Source organism: Biomphalaria glabrata, chromosome 10 (genome assembly GCF_947242115.1).
Source record: "Biomphalaria glabrata chromosome 10, xgBioGlab47.1, whole genome shotgun sequence".
Classification (NCBI taxonomy): domain Eukaryota; kingdom Metazoa; phylum Mollusca; class Gastropoda; family Planorbidae; genus Biomphalaria; species Biomphalaria glabrata.
In genome coordinates, this window is record NC_074720.1 from 34,117,604 (window position 1) to 34,140,620 (window position 23,017).

Consider the following 23,017-nt stretch of genomic DNA (forward strand, 5'->3'; position numbering starts at 1 on the left):
AAATGTTCTTGTGCTAACGGCTTGTTCCTCTCCACCCCCCTCCCCCAGTTATGCAAAACAAGACATTATGCTGACCTGGAAGTGAGACGAGAGAGAGGGAGGGGGAGAGAAAGAGAGAGAGAGAGAGAGAATTCAAGACAGATAGGACTCCCGTACTGGGTAGGGTCAGTTTTTTAATTCAGAAAAGGAAAAAAAATAGGGGTGCATTTGATGTCTGCAATAAATAAATATACATATAGATATTTGCAAAATAACTAATAAAAATAGCTACTTCTTTTTAGAACTTTCCTAGGTAAATAAAAAAAGATTTAGTTTTTGATAGAAAAAAAGTAATTACATAATAAAATTCTATAATAAACTTGTAAATCGTAGCGGGTTATGTTAGAGCTAGGAAGTCGTATACAAATAGTGAAATAATTATACTAATTAATAATTGTGTCGGCATTAATAATGAAATTTATCTAACTAGTAATAAAACTCGGAAAATGTAGCGGTGATAAATCTTGATTTCACTGTTTCTACATTCACACCCATGCTCCCCCCTCCCAAAACCCCACCTCCAGCACCCGCCCATCCTCTACACTGTAGGGAAGAGGTTTGCAGGTGAAGAAGGAAATTTGTTAAGACACAGATCTAGTTATTAATAAAAATAAAAGGGAAAGAAAGAGAGAGAGAGAGCTAGAGCGAGAGAAAGAGAAAGAGGGGGAGAGTAAGAGCTAGAAAGAGAGAGGGAGAGAGAGTATGAGATAGAGATAGTAAAAGAGAGCGGGAGACAGAGTAAGAGAGAGAGAGAGAGAGAGAGAGAAACAAAATAAAAAGATAGAAAAAGAAAAAAGAACAACAGAGGGAGAGAATAAGAAAGAGAGAGAGAGAGAGAGAGATGAAGAGAGAGAGAGTGAGTGAGGACACACCGATAAGGACATAGTAAGTATGACGTATGACTAACTGACCAATGAAGAGACGGACATTGCAACGAAGATAAAAATATGGTATTGTACTTATCTTCCTCTCTTCTTCTTTCTTGCTTTCTCTCTCTCTCTCTTTCTCTCTCTCTCACTGATTCACTCTCTCTCATAAACAAGCAACATGAAGAAGCGAACTAAAGACTCCCAGTTTGCGGGTCAAACATCCCACTTCCTGCTCACCTAAGTTGGACACCCCCCTTCGTGCCTCCCCTAGATGTAGAACCTATCTTTCCCAAGACTCATACACAGCTGCGAATCTGCTGGTCTGGAGTCAATAGAGACATGCTCGTGCCATGTTGATGAGGAAGATAACTAGTTAGAGGCAGAGGGGGGAGTTACCACTTGGTGCGTTGATAACATAGGGAGGGGAAAAAAAAGGGGGGGTGAGAGTTGCAGATGTATGGGAGATGGGGGGGGGGGTGATCAGATGGACAGAAGGAGAGAGAGAGCGAGAGACAGTCAGCTAGAAAGAAGTAGGGAAACTAAGAGGAGGAGGCGGGGGGAGTCATGAATATTCATAGTCGATTAAGATTTGTAGAATGGCCAGAGAAGAGAAATTCAGGATTGACTGACGGAAGAGGTGGCATCGCGCAGTGGCGGCACGAGGGGTGGAAACATGGTGAACAGGGCATATTTGTAGAGTGGATGAATTTAATGTGATAAATTCTAATATGTGTTTTATGATTTAAAAACACAATAGAAAACGGGTTCTCAAAAAATATTGAAGCTTTATTTAATTGTTGCTGGTATGAATTTGTAAACATCTTAAATTGTTTACAAACAAATATGTACGTAACAAAAAGCATAAAGTAGATTTAGATGTGGATCTATGTTTTGGGCCTTAATTTGTTTTTCTTTAAAAGTTGTCTTAACCTTCAAATCCATTGTAAAAGTGTAGCTATTGTTGTAAACACATCTGATGAGCTTGAAGAGGATACTCATCGGGGTTCCCTTATAATAACGGGTAAAAAGAAATAGATAGGCGCAGAGAAAAGAAACCATTATATACACAGTATCAGTGCGCATTGCATTTAGTAAATAAAGAAAATCTCGGTAAGTATGTGCCATCCGCCGCTAGATTCTTCACGGGGTCGCACGCATATCAGTGGCCTTATTTTATAAGTGGTGATACAGTGTAGGAATACGAAGGAATCCCTAGTAGCACTCGGCCCAATGAGTCTTGATTCCAGTCGATGTGAGACTATATGAATCTAGATAAAAATCCTTTCCTTTGGTCAAGGGCCTTAAGGACCTCTGGCTCGACACTATATTTACACTCAACAACACTGGGAGCTTTAAAAAAAAAGAAGATAGTTAAGTATAGGAAGAGGTAGAGTCTAGGGGATGGGGGGGAAGAGGTAGAGTCTAGGGGATGGGGGGGGGGGAAGAGACAGGTGGTATGGAGTTAAGGTGTCCTGCCTAATTAATATTTCAGGCCGGGATTAAGCCGCTAAGACGATTGTCGTTTAGAAGCGGGGTTTGGGAGGGGGGGAGGAGTTATGGAACATATGTGTGTATACCAAAAAGGAGGACTTAATAAATGGGGGAAAGGAAAGGGGGGACGTCTGTCACTGACACGTGGACATAATGGCAAGACGTAAATTTTGTGTAGATATTTAAGAACATGGTGAAAAATGTATTCAAGTGTGCTTGTGTATGTTTTTATATGTGTGCATTATAAGAGTTATGTATACTTGTGTGCGCATATCAACATAAAGATAAATACGTAATGTTGATAAAATGGATGTATATATGTGCTCGCACGTAAGTTTATACCTTGTTATTATACTTCTGTTCCCATGTTAAATTATTTATATCTAATTATGTGCTTAAATAACTATACATGCGAGTGAGTGAAAAGAGTAGTTAAGTCGAATCAATGGAGACAACAACTTTGTCTGCGTCGGTGGTGGCGAAATAGGTTGGTCACAGTTGGGTCTCCGTAGCATCGTGAAATATTGCTATCTTCACTAATAGTTGGGATCTAAGACAATCCCAACATATATATGCGTATGTACAAATACTAGTCAAATATAGTAACGATGGTGTATATGTTGTAAGCAGATAGGGTCACAATAAGATAACCAGATTAAATGAACAAAAAAAAAGATGGCTTCGATGTTTGGCAACTTGACTATTTCTTACACAGATGGGTAAGAGTATAGTGGAATTGGCAATGAAGTGATAATATTGATATAGGTGATGGTTGAATGGATGGATAGATAGATAAGATAGATAGATAAGATAGTTAGATAGCTCGATAGCTAGATAGCTCGTTAGCTCGATAGCTAGATAGCTAGATAGATAGATGATAGATGGACGGACGGACGGACAGACGCAGGGACGGACGGACGGACAGACAGACAGACAGACAGACAGACAGACAGGTAGATAGATAGATAGATAGATAGATAGATAGATAGATAGATAGATAGATAGATAGATAGATAGATAGATAGATAGATAGATAGATAGATCAATTGATCAATGGATGGATGGGTGGGAAGATAAAGAAAGAGAGAGAGACTGAGAGAGAGAGAAACTCAGAGATAGAGAGAGAGAGAGAGACTGAGAGAGAGAAAGAGAGAGACTTTAGTGTCAAATGTCGTGGTGACATTAATTTGGTCACCAAGGTAGCTACTTTTACTCCCCCTACCCTACGCATATTTTAATTTACGCGCCATTATCAAGGTGTAGCCACCAATACCCCCATCAGTGCTACGTTACGTCACGTGATGGTGACATTCATCCGTCACCCAGTGGGCGGACATGTTGCGTGGTCAATCAAAATTTGGGGCTGGAGAAAGGGAGAGAGAATGGTAGATGTACATAGAAGACTTGTATAAAATGTAGAGTGGGGGAGGTCAGAGGTTACAAATGAAAGAGAAAGTGAAAGTAAGAGGTGGAGATAACTACACATCATTCTCTCTCAGCTCCACCTAGATCTAGTGGGTCACGACTGTCTTCTGTCGTCTCTGTGCTCGAGTAGCCTGCCTTGACGGAAGTGGGCTGATCTTCGAGACACTGATTAATTAGAATAAGAAATTAAGTTCTACACGAAACAAATAAAAAAAAATGGGTGAAAAAGGGTTACATTTGTTTTCTATTGGTTTTCTTTACTTTTTTTCCTTTCTCTTTTGTCAACCAATCGTTAATCACAAGTTTATTTTTCTATCGCCTGAAAATAAATACCCCTCTACCTTTCCAGTTCGTTTCGTTCTCACATAAATAAGGATTAGTGTTAGGGTTTGTATGAAGTATAATACAATGTAAACATGTCGAGGTGACCAGTGTAATAAGTTCAGTTTTTTAAATATGAACAATCACTTGCCTTGACCCCGGTCTTTAACGTCTGTTAAACGCGTGTTGATAATAGCGAGCCTTTTACAATTGACATTGCAAATTAATTGTGTTGTTACCCTTAAAAAAAAGTTCCCATTTAATTTAGTCTGTTAGATTTTACCACCGGCTACGCCCTATAGTTGGGCCTCGATTCATCTAAATCAAACTGACGTGTGCATATAAACATGACAAGTTGTATCTATTTAGAGTTTATATTGCAGCTGAAGAGATCTGACGAAGGCCTCGGGGCACACATTTGAGGTCCAAAACAAGCCCTATCCATAGACATAGATACATTCAGAGAACGAAAAGAAAATTTAAATAGACCTCCGGCGGACATCGGCTTTGTTTGCTTTAGATGTGGCAAGTTTTGTAGGTCGCAGTTGGGTTTCAGTAGTCATGTGCATCGCTGCAATCATCCGAAACCTTCGGAATCGAAGTCTTTGTTATTTTGTTTTAAGAATTCTCAGATCGAATGTAGCCGTTGTTTCTTTAGCTGTTATGACTTAATATATTTTACTGTTTTTACAATCTTATGGAATACAGCAAGTTGTCAGCAAGTATCGCGTAAACATTATGATACAATGTTTAATTCATAATATTCTTCGGAATTAACAAACACATTCTGTGTTAAGAAACACAATTATACAGAGCGTTTAAGTTTAGTCTTTAAAACTATATTGAGAGGTAACAAAAAGTCTGGGCTTAGAATTTCCAAGCTGTAACGCTAGACGAAAATGGCCAGATAAAGCGCTTACTTTAATAAATTTAAACTTATTATTTTTTTAAGCAAATAGAAGAGGTAGATTCACAAGGTTTTGTATGCTGAGAATACAACATACAATACGATTCAATTCGTGGGAGCCAGATCTGAATGTGACGAAATCAAATGTTTGAATTCGCTTAAGTTATTGTTTTGGCATTTCTTCCACACTGAGTTTGAAAATAGACGTCTTTCCTTTCTCTGGGGGAGCGATTGGAAGTCTTTGATGGGGGGTTGTATTTCTTCGTGGCTTCTGCTGCGCTTCAACATACAGGATGTTTTGATTTTGAGGGCGGTGTTGATTATATAAATATATGAATATATATTATATGTATATATATTATATATATAGATTGCTTCAATGTATGGTAAATAGAAATTCTGAGAAATAAAATATTGCTTAGTATCGTGCCATTTAGATAATGATTGAATCTTTGCAATGACAATAATATACCTACGGACTAGGAGATGCTACGATGGTTCTTGATTGATAGAGCTCTCATTAATTTGACGGAGATTTCATTGTTTAAGTTACCAACTTGCGTTACATCATTTTTTTTCTTAAGCAGCGTGTGACGTTATCAGGTCATCAGACCACGCCCAGATGAGCATTAGAGAACGCCCACTGATTTCAAGATCACGCCCAAAGATCAAAAGATCACGCCCTAAGAAAGAAAAGGTCAGGGCAACAGATTCACATCTGAAGAGATGATCAGCCGTCACAAGGTAACATAACGTTGGACATCTCCAGAGAGACGAGCGCTTCATTTAGAGGGGGAATGGGGGGCGGAGAGCAGTGGCTGTCGCCTGCTATGTCTTCATCTTTCGCTAGCTTGGCCAGGCTCTTAGGTTAACCATCTGCTCTGCTGCAAGCCCAGTCCAGATCAGGTTTCTGACGATGAAATTCGGGCGTCACTGTAGGATAACTAGCTAAAGATTTAAGAACCGTTGGCGTTCATCGAGATGTGTGTGTGTGTGTGTTACATGTGGATGTGTAGTACATGTGTTTGTATTACATATGTGTGTGTATTACAAGTGTTGAAATGTTATCAAAAGCCAATAAACTAATCCAGTGTTTTGATCAATTATTGCGATGCTGTTATGCAGATTAAATAACGCTCCGCCATGTACATCCAACATTCTGACAATTCCAAACTAATGTATTAGATTTCTAAATTTGTTTTTTAATTAATACTTACTGTCAAAGAGTGCACACACACCCCCGGTAAAAAAATCCTGGTGCACCCATGTATACAACTACTCAAAGTATTTAAATTCTAGTTTGGTGATACAATGGTAACATTACAAGTCAGCAGTCTAGACAAGAATACTAGATCTAGTTAGAGATTGGGTGTAGTGCATTCTAGTTTGGTGATATGCCAAAATGTTCCTGAGTGTTTGTTTCTTTAATTCCGTAGTGAATACATGGTAGAATTTCCATTGACGTGTGTTCAAGATATATATCCCCAGAGCAAATTCAATTTTAAGATGATTATATTCGGAAAAAATGATAACTGTCAAACCAGAGTTTTCCCTGTGTGGCCAATTTAGTAATTTGTTTCCTCCAAGATAGTTCTAAGCTGTTAAATTTCTATCAAAATTGTTAGAGCCGTTTTCAAGATGATTGTCCACCCAGTGTCCAATGTCCAGTTTTCATGTTGAACCAAAGAAGAGTTTGTAAGCTAATAGAAAAAAAATTGTAAAAAAAAAAACAAAAAAAAAACCTCCCAAAACTGCATTTGTCCTATTAAAATTTCTATTTGTTTACAATCCACCAATTGCAGTCAGCAATGACCAGGTTTCACTTACAGATTGCATCTGGGTCAAAAGGTGACAACAGAAGAAAACATCAATTCGAAACGAAACAACTGGGACATTTTAAGGAGGGTGAACTAGCGCCCAACTAAAATGTGTGTAATCTTTTGACTTGCAGGTTTGAAGAAATGAACAATTTATTACGTCAAGTTCAATCACGTCCTAGGACGTTGGAGGACAGCGCGATGGGCAGGGTTTGAACCTGGGACCATCGTAACGTATTTTCATTGTTTCTACTTGCTGGATTTTTTGTTAGCACCATAAATAGTCTATATTTAGATCCACACCACACCAGCTGTAGTAGAATGTTCTGCTTGTTCAACCCAAAGATTTTTTCAGTCTGTGGAAAAAAAAAGGGAGGGGGGGGGGGGAGGAGATGGGTCATTCTTTGTGCCCTTTGGTTTTCTTGTCACTTTGGTCAAGTGCTGAAACAGGATACTAATATTTGGCCTGCAAGCCAAAAGTTGGAGGGGAAAGTCTCTCAACATCCTTTTGGCGATGTTCAAGTTGTCTTCAAACGGTTCATAATCGCTTCATTACGGGGGCGCCAAGTGTTGGCCTCGGTGACGTCCCCACCTCCCCCCCAACCCTACTTTCTCCCTCTACTCCTCACCAACCAGCACCCTCCCCCCACCCTTTCGTCAAAACGCCTCTAATTATAGATCATATCACTGCCTCGGGGGCCTGTCCTCACACGGAGGAGATTTGAGGAGATGCGAAGAGAGGGTGGGGGAGGAAAGGGAAAAAAAAGGCGTTGAGTGGCGCTGGGGGCGCCATACATAGAATGGATGGAAAGATCAAGACTTAATTGTCCGGTCCTATCTCCATGGTCGCCAGATAATGAGCACACTTTAATTACAAACAAAGATACTATAATAAGAATTGTCTTTGCGCCAAACTGAACGTCACTCTGTACTCCCTATATAACTCAGCAAAACATTTGAATGAAATGTAGGATATGAATGAACTATAAATACTTTTTTTTCCTTGGAAGGTTTAGGTAATAAATAGATGTAGGAAGGATGGATGATGGTTAGACAGACAGACGGACTGACTGAGTGGCAGATAGATAGATAGATAGATAGATAGATAGATAGATAGATAGATAGATAGATAGATAGATAGATAGATAGATATAGATAGATAGATAGATAGATAGATAGATAGATAGATAGATAGATAAACTATAAATAATTGATTTATTAAATGTAAATGTTATTGATCAGTTAATAAAAATTACTTTATTTAAAAACAAATCGATTGATTAGTTGATTGATTAACTGACACAGACAAGTCATCTATCAATATATTTATCAAAAATTCAAATACTCTTTCTTGGAGTTATTTTAGCGAATTCAAAAATTGTTATAGACTTCAAAGACAATTAGTATTCTGTTCCTTAGGTCAGTGCGATTAATGGAACGTAACGTGTGTGTCCACACATTCAACTTGACGTCCTGGCAACACGTGGGACACATTATGTAGAAATGAGACGTAGAGGGGGTAGGGGGCCTAGTGGAAAGGGGGCTGGGGTGCTAATTACAAGTTGATACGTGGAAAGGGCGCCGGGTGCAGAGTAAAACTGTGCTCGGAAACTGTGTGAGTTCCATGTCTACTTTTTCTTATGTGCTATGTTGCATCTAATGTGTCTTTGATCTCGTATGTCCATAGTCGTTACATGTGTTTGTATGTAGGTTTGGTGATTGTTACTTGTGTTTGTATGTAGGTTTGGTGATTGTTACTTGTGTTTGTATGTAGGTTTGGTGATTGTTACTTGTGTTTGTATGTAGGTTTGGTGATTGTTACATGTGTTTGTATATAGGTTTGGTGATTGATTGTTACATGTGTTGGTGTGTAGGTTTGGTGATTGATTGTTACATGTGTTGGTGTGTAGGTTTGGTGATTGATTGTTACATATGTTGGTATGTAAGTTTAGTGATTGATAGTTACATGTGTTGGTGTGTAGGTTTGGTGATTGATTGTTACATGTGTTGGTGTGTAGGTTTGGTGATTGTAACATAAGAAGGTGCTTCTAGCGGTAACAGTCTTTGTTTAGTTGAGCCTATAAGCATGCATAAATATTCTTTTAATTTTATGTGAATCTTCAATATTCTTGGAGTTATTTAGAACATGTTTTTTATATAAACAATTACATGCTTTAAATTATACAACCCTAACACTTCATTCTGAATTCCCATCTAAATATACAATAGAATAAATATAAATGTACTCAGGGGTGTAGCTAGGAATTTTTCATCATTTTGTTGCCCGGGGGGGGGGGGTTGACCTCTTTGGAGCCCCTGCAGTTTTCGTAATATTTAATATTTAATGTAAAAAAACACTCATTCAGGGGCCCCTCTTAATTGGGGCCCGGGGGGTTCAAATTCTCTCCCTCGTTTGTTGAGCTCTAAAGCGTTTGGCTTCTGAACCGGGGAGTTCCCGGGTTCGAGTCCTGGTGAAGTCTGGGATTTTTAATGTCGGGATCTTTAGGGCGCCCTGACATTAGGTGGGGACAAGTAAAGGTTGTTGGTCATTGTGCTGGACACATGACACCCTCAATGACCGTCGGCCACAGAAGCAGATGACCTTTACATCATCTGCCCTATAAGCCACATGATCTGAAATGGGAATTGATTTTTTTTTTATTTTTACACTCAATTCTGTAAGTGTAACTGACAAGTACATGTAATAGTTAATGACGCTCAATTCTGTAAGTGTAACTGACAAGTACATGTAATAGTTAATGACGCTCAATTCTGTAAGTGTAACTGACAAGTACATGTAATAGTTAATGACGCTCAATTCTGTAAGTGTATGTTACAAGTACATTTAATAGTTTTATGACACTCAATGAATGTACGTCTTACTACGAGATCTGATGACAATCTTTCAATGGGCTCTTATTAGTCACGGGCCAGGGCGCAATGAGTCCCTTCGCGCCACAGTCGCGACGCCACTCACTATAAGCATGGTCAGTGCGCTTTGATCTCGTGCAACTATGCTCAGAGGAAATCGAGCTCTATATCGAATGAATGACTCATAGCCTCCATCAGGTACCGAGCTCGGGACCTTCCGTTTGGCTGCTGTGTTTATGCTACTCAGCCACTTGTTCGCGTATTTTGGTCCAACTTGATTGTATTTGATATCATGCCTACTATGACCAGTGGTCATAGGTTGTGGAGTTGGATCGCTTTCTTTATAAATCGTAATTACTTATTAACGTTTTTCTTTTGTATTCAGTTTTTTTTTTTTTTTTTTTTTTTTGTAGTTAGGTCAATGTTTTATACATAACTTAAAGGACAACAAAACAATGAGATAAGGACTTCTGAGGGTGTAGTCATGATTGACTGTTCCACAATATCTACTTCTCCGAAACCAATAATTACGATTTTCAAAATAATAGAGCTAATAATTAAATCCAACTGCCGTTTTAAGCAGAAGAATTTGTTACAAAAGTTTACAAGAGACGGGCATTAAAAACAACTTTAGGGGGAAAAAGAAAAGAAATAAAATTCTTTAACTGTAAATAGGTTGAAAGGTTTATGAATGCTAATTAACACAAATTAAACAGACTATTAGCTATTATACATTTCTAATCGCAAAACAAAATTTCTTTTTAAAGTTAAACTAACCCATTCTATTTGTTCTGTAACAAAAAAAATATTTAAAAAATCCTATTTTTTGTAACAGCCTATACTTTACAGGCCGATTGTTCGCCCTTAATAACTAATGAATGATAGATTTAAACATAAAGGAACTTTCTTGACCTTTACATCTGCAATTTGAAGACGGCGTGCACAATGTTTCTTGACATTAATATAACTTTTGAATGAATAAGGCCTACATGCGGAAATACCCGAAGACACAACGCCTGTTCAAGATAAGTATTTTCTAGCCCTCTAGCCGTGTGCACCTATTGTTTTAATTAGCATTCATGAAACTTTAAACATATTTACAGTTGAATAATTTTGTTTCTTATTATTCGGAAGAATATATCTAAAATAGGAAAGTACAGTTTACTTCTCAAAAGCTTTGGCTTGCGGATTTTTAGTGGTGCATGAACCAAAAGATTGGAACTCACTCCCCATTGAGCTGGATCACACCAACTGCTTCACTAAATTCAAGAACTATAACTAGGTTCATTTGTCATTTCAACTCTGGTGTTTATGTTTGTTTTTCTGTCATTAAGCCTGCACTATACTAACACTACACTGGGTTGGGTAACAGAGCTATTTAAATTAAATTATTATTTGATAGAATTGTTATGAAATGAAAATAACACGTAGACTATCGACTTTGTTTTTATAACGATACAACGTGTCTTTTGTTTAGTTGCAGACTTTTATCTTTTTCTTTTATAAAGACTTTATTAAGTCCCAAATTGAAAACACAATTTGTTTTATTTTAAATTGTTGCTGGTACCGTGAAAAACATTTCCTCGTTTTCAAGAGTTCAATAATTATTTTAACATCTGCTTCATAATTTAAAATATTTTTTTTTAGACATAAACATTTTTCTAGGTCTATGTAATCTTAGCCTGTTTTGTTTGTTAATTTGGTAAGTTATAAAAGGATTATGTACACTATTAGGTCTATTTGTCTACTTTGAATATAATACAGGTCTCCTTAGATTTTGTTTTCTTGGAACTCATTCAAACACAAATGAGATAATACTCTATGAAATATGAATATAGGTGTTATTATAGCCAATATGTAACATTGTTACATCTCTCATTGTTTCAACATTTGTATTTACATTTACTGCTAACCACTCGCTCAAACTTCTAGATCTATGTGCTCGAGCATGTATGTTGGTAGGTGGAAAGATATACACAATTAAAAACATGACATGTGTGATTTATGTGGATATAATAGTGTCTTTTTAATTTATGATGTCTGTGTTCGCTGTTTCAAAATGGAGGTTATTTAATTTGAGTATAGATTAGTCCTTATAAACACGCTCCAACTGTTTCTTGAGTATAGATTAGTCTTTATAAACAAGCTCCAACTGTTTCTTGAGTATAGATTAGTCCTTATAAACAAGCTCCAACTGTTTCTTGAGTATAGATTAGTCCTTATAAACAAGCTCCAACTGTTTCTTGAGTATAGATTAGTCCTTATAAACAAGCTCCAACTGTTTCTTGAGTATAGATTAGTCCTTATAAACAAGCTCCAACTGTTTCTTGAGTATAGATTAGTCCTTATAAACAAGCTCCAACTGTTTCACGTTTACGGGATTAACACTTGGAGAAGCTAAAAAAATATAGTAATTGTGGAATGGCTGCAAAGAATGTATCTTCTAGGTCCTCCTAACGTGTGTACTGTACCAGCAGCCGCGGTTGAGACATCAGTCTCTTGTATTTTGTGTCTAGGAGTGCCCAAAGAATCTTAGTGTAGTGGAATAGCAGCAGAGAATGTGCGGACTGAAAGCCTTTGTGTTGCACCAGCAGCCGCAGTTGAGACATCAGTCTCTTGTACTTTGTGTCTAGGAATGCCCAAAGAATCTTAGTGTAGTGGAATAGCAGCAGAGAATGTGCGGACTGAAAGCCTTTGTGTTGCACCAGCAGCCGCAGTTGAGACATCAGTCTCTTGTACTTTGTGTCTAGGAATGCCCAAAGAATCTTAGTGTAGTGGAATAGCAGCAGAGAATGTGCGGACTGAAAGCCTTTGTGTTGCACCAGCAGCCGCAGTTGAGACATCAGTCTCTTGTACTTTGTGTCTAGGAATGCCCAAAGAATCTTAGTGTAGCGGAATAGCAGCAGAGAATGTGCGGGCTGCTTAAATTAAAGCCTTTGTGTAGCACCAGCAGCCGCGGTTGAGACATCAGTCTCTTGTATTTTGTATCTAGGAATGCTCAAAGAATCTTAGTGTAGTTGAATAGCAGCAGAGAATGTGCGGACTGATTCAATTAAAGCCTTTGTGTTGCACCAGTAGCCACAGTAAAAAAAAAAAAAATGAATGAACATGAAACAACTGACCAGTTAATCAAAGTTGTTAAGACTTCAAAAATGTTTTCGTTGAGGGAAAGAATAGAATTACGAAGAATAGTAATTCACCAATATTAAAGCACTGCAACTTTCGTTATGTTTAAACTACAATTTCATAGTCGAGATTGGCCTACATATACATAAAGAGAGAGAAATATATTATCAGAGATTGTAGTATTATTTTTAGTATTCCTTACATTGACTACAAAGGAAACAAAAGATCAACAAGATGTTAATATATTCACATCTATCTCGCACAAAGTCACAAACAAAACGTTGGACAGAGAATACACAGAACAAAAAAAAAAGAGTTTTAAAATTGTTCTCATGCCAGAATAAAGAGATTTATGTTTTTATTTGGCTTGCACGTGACTTCTTTGAATTTCCTGTTTGAAATTTTAGATAGGGATTCTCTTTTAATCCAACACGATCAAAGAAAGACAACCTCCACTTAGAAGGGGACAAAAATATTTTCAAAATGAGAATTATTTTTTTTGTTCAAAACTTAAAATGTGTATATCTTGATAGAGCGCTGAGCTATTTCAGTATGATTGGACTAATATCATGTGAATAGAGCCTTGTTTGAACCAGATTGTTTCTGCGCAAGTTCGGATCCTGTTTCAAACATTGACCTGTTAACACTTCGGGAATGTAGAAATCAACTTTCAGTTACCAAAGATTTCATCACATACAATATTGCACTATCGAAAGTAGAGATGGCTAAACTCCTGCCATCAAATGTAAAGATGGCTAAACTCCTGCCATCAAATGTAAAGATGGCTAAACTCCTGCCATCAAATTAAAAAATGGCTAAACTCCTTCAATCAAATGTAAAGATGGCTAAACCCCTGCCATCAAATGTAAAGATAAATAAACCCCAACCTTAAAGTGTAAAGATGGCTAAATCCCTGCCACCAAATATAAAGATGGCTAAACCTCAACGATCAAATGTAAAGATGGCCAATCGCTTATGTTGGCTACACCCATTTTAATTGTTACCCCCCCCCCAACACACACACACACAAAGATGTATTATTAATTGCGTATTTTAATTGTTTAACTATTTTATTCCACGTTCTTGTGATTACTCTATGATCTCTGATTGGGGAAAGTAAAACCGATGAATCATTGTGCTGCCTACACCTTCCTTAGGAAACCGTTCGCCTCTGTAAATAGCTTATAAAGCTTGACATATCGACTATTGAGCTGTCTATGTAGGACAATATTTCAGTTAATAAATAATAATAGATATATTTATTTTGTAAGTGTGAATGCATTTATATCATATCTACAATATCTAGATATTTATTTCTTCAGTTTGAAAAGAATTAATAGATTTTTAAAACGTTTAGAGACATAAACATTTTTCTATGTCTATAATTTATTTCTTTAACAAGAATTTAAAATTGTAAATAATTTTTAAAAAAAATATGTTTATAGTTTATATATGTTTATATTTTTCTTTACAAAGTCTATTACTACAAAATAAAAATAAATTAAAAAAACATTTCACACATTCCAGTTGTAAGACATGTTTGATTTTGTTTTGTTTTGTTGTAAGTGGTAAAGTTTTTGATTTTTCAGAAATTTGTTTGAACCAAGTTCAGTTGAAGATTGACTCGATATTGAAGCTTCAATTTGTAACAACAAAATAATGCGTGGGCTGGTCTACGATCTGTTCCAAATGTATGTATACAATAGTAAAGGTTTGTTTTATGTGAGGACGGGAAGTGGACAGAAATACATTTTGCCTTCTCATTTTAACAACATTGTAAGAGACTATTGACCAATTAACTACTAAGAAGTCATATACCAAATGTTTATTTGTGTGTGTGTGTGTGTGTTACAAACTTTGAAAAACTTTTTAGAAAACAAAGCTCATTAAGGGAAATAACTACAAAAAAAATATGCAAGGTTTCACTCCCTTTTTCTATGTTAACATAATTAATTAATTACCACTAATTGCTAAACTAATTGGTTATTTTGTTATATTAATTTACATATTGTCATAGACAATGAATAATTGTGCGAAATTTCAACTTGATCCGAGAATATGAAGTGGAAGAACAAAAGGTGAACCAACTTTGTGCCAGGCAGACGGAGAGAGTTAATATAAACTTTGCAAAAATAAATGAGTTTGTTTTTTTGTCTTTGATTGTTCGTTCATTTAATTATAAATGTTTATGCTGTAGAATCAACCATTTCATTTCGAGGTACAAATATTTTCTGACACCTGAGTCACTTGCCTTATCAATGTAAAAAGTGAAATAGAACCGATCCATTTCATTAAGCACTTTGGGACCAAAGGTTTTAGGCGCCGGATAGCGTCCAGCTATGAGACATATGTGGCCCTTGGCTGCAGCTTGGACATCTATATTATAGATGTAAATGTTTTATGGTATTCGTTGAATTTTATAAGTCATGAAATTAGACAAATAGAATGTGTTTGTTTGTTTTACATGTTTCGGATGTTCTTTTATATTGCAAGAAAATTATATCCTAGTCCAGACCTACAAGACGGCGGAGAAAGACTACGGACAAGTTTCCAACTCGGGACAATCGAGGTCATCAAACGACAGTCCAGTCCGCATTCGGCACGACAAGTGAATGTATTACATATATGTTTGTTTGTAAAATGTTTTATATGTTTCGGATGTTCCTTCAGAGTTGAAGATAATTACTTCCTAGTCCAAACCTCCCGCAGGACGACGGGGAATGGGAGCGGGCAGGGTTTGAACCCTGGACCACCGATAAATCTGAACGACAGTCCAGCGCACAAACAGCACGAACAGGCAGCCATACATATATATATATATATATATATATATATATTTATATATATATATATATATATATATATATATATATATATATATATATATATCCATTATATGTACAATAATGCCCAAGAATATGTTTGTCTATAGTGTGTCAGTAAGCTTATTCTAGTGACTCACTTCTGTCGGTTAAATTTAATATACATAATAATGATAATAAGTCCGAAGATTAATGAGGAATGCAGCACACCTATACATTTATGAAATCGTTTAGCAACCTTTAAATAAAAAATACTGACTTAAAAATATATAAGGATGTTGTAGGTTGCAATGAAACAATCCATTAATAATTTAAAAAAAACTAATTGAAAATTACTCACATTTTCAGTCTATTCGCGAGCATTTCAAAACAATAATAACAGTTCTCAAAGGAATGGAATATCATTTCTTCACTGATGAACACAACAAAATGGACAGCTAATCACAATAGTTTATACCTTCTTATCGATGGCTCTTTCAATTTAATTTTACTACTTTTTAAAAATAATTTTTTTAGAGCCCCAATATGGAAAAGTCTCTATTGCTTTTATGATGTACACCTGAAGGTCTGTCCGTCTGTCACGTTTAGATTTTTTTAAAACTTATATTTTTAATCAAAATTATCCTTATTACTTTAATCAGATTCAATTATATTGCAAAGACTACGTTTGAACTTCTATTGTAATACTATTGGGTATTCAGGGATACATATTTTATTAAACAAATACATAAACAATTTTTAACACAATGTAAAAAGACAGCTTCGATTGCTAAATTTAAAAAAAAAAACGCTATACAAAATTCAATTTCACTACCGTATTTATCTTAATGTTCGTTTTATTTTCAAAGATACGTTGTTATGTAAATGTATTCATATTTTTTTAACAAGATTTTTAGTTAGTGGTAATGTATGATTATCTAGTATAGGTACATAGGTGCCATAATGAGATAAAGTTCAAGAGAGATTTGTAAGTTTTAATATTCCATATGTAAAGATTTAATTGTGGCTCTAGTTCAATATAAATTACATCTCTAAATGTCATTGTTATCTTTGGTCACTCAGTTTCAAAATGTTAGTGGCTATGCGTACATCACAATGATAGAAGTAATGGGATTCTTTATTTACGTAGACATAGAAATGTTGTGCATGTAGCTTGAACTGACATAATATAAACTGCTCCCACTATAATTCCTCCACATTTATTATAGTCGGGCCAACATTTTTAGAACTCTTAATATTTAGGTGTCTTTGCTTCTGTACAGAGAGTGTCTGAATTGAAATGAATCCTAGAAATCGGCCCTAAGCTGGAGAAAATACTTTTAACTTGTTCGACTCTTAGTACATTCTCATTACCAAAACATTTATGACTACAATATTGATCTTTAGAAATATTTATTTCTTTATTATCTTTTACATTGTCAAGTCTAGGAGTTCTAGACAAATGTTAAAACATTAAATGCATATAAGCATGTTTCTGAAATAAACACTCCGAATTTTGCCTGGTTGTTATTGATACGTATTAGTATCTATTATAGTTGTAGATTGGAATAGTCTTAGAGGTAGTGGTATTAAGCGTGTGCAACAGTATAGAAACATAATATCGTAAAATTATGATTTTAATGTTAAGAAAATTTGCTTATTAAAAATGTTAGACTCAATTTGTATTTTATCAGATAAGTAAATAAATTCTTCTGACCTCCGTCTTGTATGTATCAACGTAAAACTATGGGTTTGTGTATAGTATATTTTTGGATGACAAAAGGGTATAGATCACAATGTATGTCTATATCTGAGTGCTAAGATATGTATCCTCTTCCTATCACAGGAGTGTATCTCATATTGAGTGTCTAAAATATAAGAGGGCTCTACAACTTTTAGTAACAAGTTGATGGTCAATGCCGATATAAAAACTACACTGGTTGTTTTGAAATGCTCGAAGACTGTAGACTTTCTGTGTAATGAAGAAGGCTTAGTTGTAATACAAATAACAACTTTGTGTTCGAGATAAGAACGATGAATAAAGATTTGCGGACAGACTTTAGAGAAATTGTGACATGTATTTGAACGGTGAATAAAGATTTTCGGACAGACTTTAGAGAAATTGTGACATGTTTTTATTGACACCTAAAATACATTCTTTTAATGTTAAATGGAAATGTTTTTAAAGGTGGTTGGCTTTCCTGCAGGGAACAATACCAGAGAAAAAAAGAAACGCAGATAAAGACAGCGATGAGAAAACAATATATATATAAAAAAAAAATAGACGGGTCTGTCATTGAGACTTAAGTCAAGGAAAAGATAGGGAGGAATGGAGAAAGACGGTCATGTGTGGTGCCCCAATGGTCAACCAGCCCTAATGGATAAGTGAAGATCTTTATCCACTAGTTAATTTTAAAGGAAGATAGAAAATAGTGACACTATAGATCTAAATGTATTGATCCTAACCTGCCGATATCACGGGTCTATGTTTACACATTTCTAGGCTATGTGTGTCTCGCGTTAGGGCAATTCATTCGTGGAAACGGGAAGACAACTCCAGCACTACTGTATGTAGGAGTTGCGCTTGTTCCATTGACTAAGCCAATTATGTCATATTGTGATCTGTCCGAGCGATCATGCCCAGCGGCGGGCAATTACTGTCCAGCGAAGATGGAAAGACGGCATGATAAGGCATGATACGGTAAACGGCAATGTACGTTTTGGTTAGAGGCCACTGAGAGAAGTAATGGCTAGCTTGTTATGTGTGAGCAATCTTAGCTGTTGATCTAGATGTAAATCTAGCTATACAATATAATAAACAATATAATAAACACTCTGTGCAGGAGTATTAGATTTTTTTTAAGGGGCTCTTTAAAGGGGTTGAAAGATTTTTTTTTTAGAAAGGGAAACGATAACAACAGTAGCAGAACAGATCAAGTGGGAAAGAGAAATATTTAATTTTAAAGTAAGATTCTTACAAGGATACTACTAGGTGTTTTCAAGTAGTTATTTACCACAATTAAAACGTTTATATAGAGAGATAAATAGATGGTCAAATAAAATAATGCAGGGGTACTCTATTTCCGTGACACGGACCTATGTTCATTAGAAAACCAAATATTTAAGCAAAGAGTTTTAAAAAAGAAAAACGATCATAAATAGAATATATATATATATATAGGCTAATAATATTGAAATGTATGTAGGAGTTGCGCTTGTTCCATTGACTAAGCCAATTATGTCATATTGTGATCTGTCTTTAATATTTATATATATATATGCTTTAAGATTTCATCTTATATTATGTAACCAACAAAATAGACATGCATTAGAGCCTAATTTTATAATGATACTAATTGAAAAAAAAAAAACAAAAAACTAACTTTCAACTGAAACAGATTTGAAAATATTTATTATATTTTATCATTGTGTGTGTCCCCTTAGTGAACCATTCTATTGATTGTTATTTTATTTAGTTCATAATATTTAGGTCCTAACACTCTAATTTGAATGCTTATATTGTTTAACTGCAAACAGTGCCTGCTTTTTGGTAAACATTAAATCTACATGCTAGACATCAAAATAAATGTAACCAATTTTTCAATTATAATCTTCTATAAGGAAATGAAATATTTTAATTGGTGTTAGTCCTGGCTTACGAGAATGTATTATAGATATGCATGTGTGCGTGAATGTTATAAGATAATGCTCAGTAATATTTTGATACTAGTGGTTTTACCCGGCTTTGATCGGGGAAGAAAAAAAGAACGAATGCAAACTTATGCATTCTCTAGGACCATTGTATTGTGTAAGCGAACTATAACATTCGCGCTACGAAGTTTTTAAACATAAGTTGTTTGTATTTGTTAAAATAATTTAAATTATATTTATCATAGTCTAGGGCTAACCATGTATCAGTGGCGTGGCTGGGGTGGGGAGGGAGAGGGGGTCCAAATTTGAAAATCCAATGGGCCCCTACTTGAGGGTCCCCTTAATGAGCGTCCTAATTATTTTTTTTTTTACATTAGATATTAAATATTACACCATTATCTCATGTTATGATGTCGAATGTCATAATGCAGGTGTCCCTAGGGAGGTCAAGTTCATCAGGCCCCCAAATCCCTAGCTAGGTTATTATGGTGTGTAGTATGAATATAATTTTGCTAAAAGATATTAAAAAGATTTTGGTTTAAAGTTGTTTGTTTCCGCTGTATGACTAAAAAAAAGTAATAGAAATATTCAGCTACTGTGTATGCAGTTTGATAATAACAATATTTTTATTTACTGGAGGAAATTTGTTTTACAAAGGTGTATACATAAGAAAAATATTTTAACGATACCAATGAAGCCTATGTCTATACAACAGTCAGAGAGCTTTAGTCAATCATTTTATTGTTTACTAATATACTGACATAGTATGTGTATCTGCGCAGACAGGTGAAACATAAATTTCTTGCGATACAGGCTGCATATTTATTTATGAATAGGTGAGGGATGATATGAATGTAAAAAATATTTATGGTTAATTATACATAAAGTGTGTATTAAGAGCAAATTAGTCAGTGTGTTTATTTAATGAATAATGAACTTCATGTGTAATAGATCTGGCCATCTAAAATGTAACATATTATGAAATTAACATGTAATATTTCTGACCATCTAAAATGTGTAATATTATAAACTTAACATTTAATAGATTTTACCATCTAAAATTTATCATACTATGATTGTAATATATCTTACCATTTAAAATATATATATTGAAAATATGTATTAAAAATGAGGTAATTATGTGTATGTATCAAATCGACATCATGTCAGACAGAAGTAGGTTTTATGCTGTCCTTGTTATAGAGTTAGCAATGCTCCAGGTAAACATATGTCACATCATTGATTCAGAACAAACTTAATGTGATTCGACATAAGCATGTAAGAGCAGATTGCAAATTAACAAAAACTATCCTGGGATTTATTATCCTAGTAGGATGAGAGTAAAGTTGGGAGTTTATATTTAAATTAGATTTAGGAGTTAGATCTAGATAGTTTTGTCTTAGAATCTGGTTTAGATTTAGGTTTGGATTTAGTAATTGGTGTGAATCTACATGTAGGTTTAATATGATTTGCGGGCTATATGTATTTTATTTTTTTTTTTTTTGGAGTTAGGTCTTGATGGTAGTTCAGATTTTATTTTAAATTTAGGTTTAGATTTAGAGTAAGGTTTAAAGTTGAGCTTTAATTTGTTCTATAGTTAGGATTAGACATTCGTTTAAAGTTAATTGTAGTGATTGTTTAAGCTTTGGAAGAAAATGTCACAATAGACCATTCTAACTCAACCCTCATTAAGTAATAATCTAATTTATCCAAGTATGCGTGTGATTTGCGATTATTGTTTATATATAGTCTTAGCATTAATTTGTTTATTTCTTTATCATTATACTTTACGGACCACATTTTAGTAAAAGTAGTTTACATATAATATTGTAACATCTATTCTGTTCTCAAGAGCACACACATATTATACTTCTGTTATTAAACTAAAAACTTGGTTTTACTGGCTATATATTTCACCAAATATATATCAATGCACGTCTAATTGTATAGAAATAATAAAGCACCGCGTTATTTCATAGACTTTAACTCATTGTCAGAGCAGGATTTACCTATATGTAACATAAGCTATAGATTAGAGTCCCCAAAAAATATTTAGCACTGACATATGATAACTGGGCTAATAAAGGGCCCTAAAAGGGTCCCATAATCTCATAAAAAAAAATCTTTTCAAGTCTAAATACGGCAATGCTTAGTGTAAAGTATCTGAAACCATAGATCTAGTTTGTATATCTAAAAGAAAAATCACAAGCATGTTTACCTTGAGTGAAATGGTCCATAGGGTAAATCCAACAGTTAGAGTGCACACACCATGATAAATGTCACTTAGAAATAACTCATTTCTCTAACACCGCTACACGGTACAGCGGAACGATCCCGGCTAGTTATAGATTTACTCGGGCATAAAGCACACGCCTGTCAGTCTAGGAGTACACACTGAGTCCACCCGCCGAGAGCTCCGAAATATCCACAGCGACAACAAATCAACACACCAATGATAGGTGTGAGGACTCAACGTAATACCTGATCCAAGCACACATCCGAAGAAAAAAAAACTGGTCTGTCTGAATGTAACGCTCAATTATTTCTATTTCATTTCCATGCGAATTTTTAAAAATCTAATTTGAACACAATATCAGACTATTTTTGTTGATTTTTTTTAACCTTTTTTTTTTTATACACGAATTCTAGGATTGTCTATCTTGTTATTTTTAAAATCTCACTGAAAACGGTGGTGCGTAAACAGTTACACGTAACTCCGTGTCCGGTTATTGGCTCAATGTTCGGGCCGATAGTCAAGTTTCAGGCGTAATCCTTCCAGTCGTGTATACCCAACCAGATGCACTCTAGCATTCTGTCGAGGCAATCGTCCGTTGGGCTAAGTTTTTGCGTGATTTTTTTTTTCGGTCCGGTGTGGAATACTATTTGAGCATACGCTTTTCGTCTCCGGTTAACTGCGGAGCCTTGGCTCTGGCTTGGCTGGTCCACTGGGCAGGGCACTGAACCGTCGCTGGATAGAATTACTCGCTCTGAGCTCTGAGAGAGAAAAGGGCACCAATCTGAGCGTGAGGGCCCCAAAAGATTAGCTGGACTGTCCGAGTAACCTCCGCCGTAATAAAACACATGGCCAGTAATAAGGGCGTCCCTTTCTTTTTGTATTTTTTCTCCCTCTTTCCCCCCCCTCCTCCCTAAAAATTCTGCTCCGACCTGATGGGCGGAGTTTAAATCATGTGAGCGACTCCTGCTGATTCATGCAGACGAAATGGGGGGTGGGACCCACTCGTACTAGTTGTAAAAAAAAAAAAACGACGTAGGGAAATGCGGGGCATAAATAAAAGAAAGCGGGGAGGGGAGACAAGGGGCGTTCGGGTAGCCATAACCAGAGCCGCAGCGACCAAACAACGCCGCGCGTGAACCCGTTATCGATAATCCGTCGAAGGGTTAGCCGCGCCCACTTCCCCACCTCCTGCTGGTCCCGTTGCCTGCTATTCGCCAAGCACCCGGCTATGAAAACTGCCGCGCGACGATCATAGAACACTGTGTTCCGACGGATAGAGCAGTGAGGAGGTCCGCCAGCACGGAGAGACCCAGGGACACTTCGGAATGGGGCTTCCAATAGTTCAAAGATCTACACACTTATTTTTTCGTTCCGTTAATCTATTTATTTATTTATACAGTGCTTTTTTGTAAATAATAGTAGCCGATACTCAGTGATGGATTGCCTTACTTTTAACTACTAAT

The 23,017-nt window shown here is 35.8% G+C and overlaps 1 protein-coding gene and 1 long non-coding RNA gene across 2 annotated transcripts in view; one reads left to right on the forward strand and one right to left on the reverse strand.

The window, feature by feature from the left end:
- Positions 1-22,404, reverse strand: part of LOC106055228 (paired box protein Pax-6-like) — a 111,370-nt gene extending 88,966 nt beyond the window's left edge. The window contains exon 1 of the mRNA XM_056044551.1: positions 21,537-22,404. The gene's annotated coding sequence lies outside the window, so the exon portion shown is untranslated. The remainder of the gene's footprint in view (positions 1-21,536) is intronic.
- LOC129928755 (uncharacterized) lies at positions 2,599-15,658 on the forward strand. The gene is made up of 4 exons (XR_008780227.1): positions 2,599-2,729; positions 5,640-5,796; positions 14,456-14,557; positions 15,360-15,658. It is a non-coding gene; the product is annotated as an uncharacterized LOC129928755 (long non-coding RNA).
- Positions 22,405-23,017: the final 613 nt, after the last annotated feature.